This window comes from Manihot esculenta, chromosome 10 (genome assembly GCF_001659605.2).
Source record: "Manihot esculenta cultivar AM560-2 chromosome 10, M.esculenta_v8, whole genome shotgun sequence".
In the NCBI taxonomy this organism is placed as follows: Eukaryota; Viridiplantae; Streptophyta; class Magnoliopsida; order Malpighiales; family Euphorbiaceae; genus Manihot; species Manihot esculenta.
The window spans coordinates 21,955,995-21,959,853 of NC_035170.2; the positions used below are offsets into that span (position 1 = coordinate 21,955,995).

The 3,859-nt window shown below is 36.0% G+C and overlaps 2 pseudogenes; one reads left to right on the forward strand and one right to left on the reverse strand.

The window, feature by feature from the left end:
• Window positions 1–490: 490 nt before the first annotated feature.
• Window positions 491–1,475, reverse strand: LOC110624224 (annotated as a pseudogene).
• A 505-nt stretch (window positions 1,476–1,980) lies between these two features.
• Window positions 1,981–3,080, forward strand: LOC110624225 (annotated as a pseudogene).
• The last annotated feature ends 779 nt before the right edge of the window (window positions 3,081–3,859 follow it).

Genomic DNA, 3,859 nt, shown 5'->3' on the forward strand with positions numbered 1-3,859 from the left:
CATATCATTATTAAAAAAATTATATTATTGAAAGTGAAAGTTTAATTTAAATTTATTAAGATTTAATTTTTAATTACTTGTCCTGATATTATTAGCTTGGTGTACCACTCAACGGGATGAGGTGATATACTTGGAATACCTAATAATTTTCTCGGCAAATTATTAGATAATCCAAGTGCACCACCATCAATCCAATAACATTAGTACAAGTTAACTAAAAAAAATTAGGGGTAGAGCATAAAAAATATAAATCTTTGCGGGTTTTTGAGTTTTAATTAAAAAGTTTAATTTTTGATATAATAAGCTAAGAATCGAAAATATTTAGCGATTCTATCCAAATTTAAATAGGAAGTGGGAGAGTATGTACTGTAGTTGATGTGGTAGACCATCTGTCTTTTTTTATTACTTATTGGTGGGTCCCACACTATATATTAAATAATTAAATTGAGAAATTAACCCTTGATTAATGGTAGAAATTTAAGTTTGGTATTCAACTGATCTGACCTAAAGTCACATTTAAAAATCACTACCGGAATAATTCAACTATGCTCTTCCATAGTCAAAGCGCCGCCACATCCTACAACTTCTAGAAAGCTCAAATCATAGTCGTCTATTAATCTATGGTCCTTAGTCATTAGCACCACCACCAATGGAGCCAGTGCTACGTAAGTGATCCTAAACTCCTGAATCGCTGTCAAAATTGTCATCATATCAAATCTACTCATCGAAACTATCGTCTCTCCCATAGTCAAAGCCCTTATGAAGTAATATAAACCATAAACATGAAAATAAGGTATCAAACAAAAGCAAACTATAGGTGACGTCCTTATCGAGCGAACCACATGATTTACGACCACCATATATGTGAAATTCTAATGAGCCAAAACCACTCCTTTAACTGGACTAGTAGACCTTAAGGAGTAGAGAATCATTGCAGGTTTCGATTGGTAAACCTTCACTCCTTTCATTTCTCTAGAGTGAGCTGGATTCACCATTAATGATTCAAACTCGGAAGCGTCGAATATGATTGTTCTGAGATTAGGAATTGTATGAGCAACATCCGACATAACAAATGCGATTATAAGTTTTGAGAGCTGAATTTGGTGGAGAATCTCAGGTTTGGAGCTAATTAAATTTTCAGGAGAGATAACAACATCGAGAGAAAAGAGAGAGAAGTAAAGAATAAGAATATGAACAGAGTTACAAGAAAGAAAGAAAGCAATATCTCCTTTTCTTAGGCCAAGATGATGGTGAAGAGAAAAGGCCAAATTTTTAGTATGAAAGACAAAGTTGGGGAAAAAAATCCAGTGGCAAGTGCCAGCACCGTCGACAAAAGCGTTCTAGGGTTTTTTACTTCATTTACAAATGTTAACATAACTAATTAAGGGTTAATTCCTCATTTTGATTGTCCAAAGTGCAGCGTGGAATCCACCGTTAAGTAATAAAAAAATACAGATGACCTGCCATCGATACATGTTCTCCCACTTTCAATTTAAATTTGGATAGAATCGCCAAATATTTTTAAATTCTGTCATATTGTGTCAAGAAATAAATTTTTGAATTAAAATGCAAAAACTCACAAAAAAATTTAAATTTTTTATGCTATTACGTAAAAATTTAAAATTTAATAAGTGTAAATTAAAATTTTCAAACTTTTTAACAGTATTGTGAATTTAGTGAAAATATTTATTTACTTTATTACGTATGATCTTAATATTATTAGTTTGGTGCACCACTTCAGCACCGCGAGGTAATACAGCTGAAGGATCGAATAATCTCTCAAAATTAATGAAAATAAAAATATATACATAACCTGATTGGTGGAATAAAAAAGAAAGGTACCTGTCACCAATTCCTGATAAAAAAAATCAAAAATGAAAAATCAACTGCAATCTTTTGTTATGGTTTTTATATATATTATCTCAATTTATCCCTCATAGAGAGCAGTCCATTTGAAATATTGAAGCTATTTGCTTCTTGATGGAACCACCTTCCATTTTCCCCAATATGAGTGATGTTTCTGTCACCGGAAATAAGATCTCTCCAATAAACCATGCAAGATATAAGGAGATCATCTCAACTCTTCCTCAAAAAAAGTAGTTGGCGACGATCTCAACAGCTCCATAAATACCAAGGCTTTTGGTGTTTTCCAACTATCCTGGAAGGCATCATGGCTGCGCAGGAACAGTTCATAGCTCATCCTACTGATATTATAGCTTGCAGCCATCCAAAATCAGGCACGACTTGGCTTAAAGCCCTGTGTTTTGCCATTCTAACTAGAGCACAGTTCAACAATTCCTCCACAAACCCTTTACTCACCGAGTCGCCGCATGATATTGTGCCCTGGATTGAATTTTTAGCTTTCACTGGCAAAAATAGAGACCCTGAACTTCCTCTTTTGGCCACACATATTCCCTATAATTTCTTGCCCAAGTCCATTGGAGAGGCCAACTGTAAAATTGTCTACATTTGCAGGGATCCCAAGGATGTGTTTATTTCTGTGGCAATTTGCTGGTAAGGTAAGAGATACAAGTGCAGAAGCCTTTCCATTGGAGGATGCATTGGAGAAATTTTGAGAAGGAGTCAATGCTTATGGCCCTTATTGGGATCATGTTTTAGGGTATTGGAAAGCGAGCCTTGATTTTTCGGAGAGAATACTCTTTATCAAATATGAAGATTTGAAGAATGACACCTTTTCCTATGTCAAAAGAGTGGCGGAGTTCATGGGTTACCCTTTCTCTGCAGAAGAAGAGAAACGAGGATTGGTACAGGAGATTGTTGAGTTGTGCAGCTTTGAGAGTCTAAGTAGTTTGGAGGTCAATAAGAGTAGAAAGCATAGCAATGCAGTGCCTATCAAAGTTGAGAAAAATGCTTATTTTAGGAAAGGCAAAGTTGGTGATTGGCGGAACTATTTAACAGTTGAAATGGCAGTTAGACTTGACCAAATAACCTAGCAGAAGTTCAGTGGTTCTGGCTTGTCTTTCTCAAGTGCATAAATCATCGTCATGTGTCATAATTTGGTGTGTTTTAGAATGCTTCAGATTCACTTCCATTCATTTTATTGTAATTTAGAAGCTTGCACTTCTTGGGATCTTTAGTTTTCAATAAAGATTTGAATGTTCGATATCTCGGACTTGCCAACTTTGTTTGCAATAAGAGCTTCTGTTGATCAAAGGTAGAATTTTGTTGTTTTCAATTTTAAGGTAGTGCTGATTATAATTACTGATGAGGCCAACATATTGTAACGACCCCAAAATGGACCGTCACCGGCGCTAGGATTCAGGTCGGCTTAAGGCCGCCAGAACCCGTAGCAAGCCTGCTATACTCTCTGTGTACCTGTAAACCTCATACATGATCATACATTTTCTGTGAAAATAAAACTCTTTTCTGAACCAAGGCTTAACCTGTGCATGCACTAGCTCTGTACTCTGTACTCATGTACTCTGTACTCTGTATCCCTGACTAGAGCTTACTCTAGATGGGTTATTCCATACCTGTTAAGCCTGGTTTTCACATACAGGAAAACATATATACATATACAGATCATGTACAAAACATACATCACTAGGTCAAGCAACAACTATTACATCTCTTTAATATTACATGTCCACTCTAAGCTATTACAGATCTCTTTACTTTTCCTGTACTCTGCTGGACTGTCTCTCCCTGTACACTGTATACTGAACCTGCAAAACTGGGGTTAAGGGAGTGGGATGAGCTCTATAGCCCAGTGAGTAGAACAGTAAAATATCTCAGTAAAATATGATCTCATGGAATGCACCATATCACAGACAAGCCACATCAAGAGTAAACCTGTCACCACATAGTCCCAGTAACTCTGTGCCAGGGCGTAGAATCG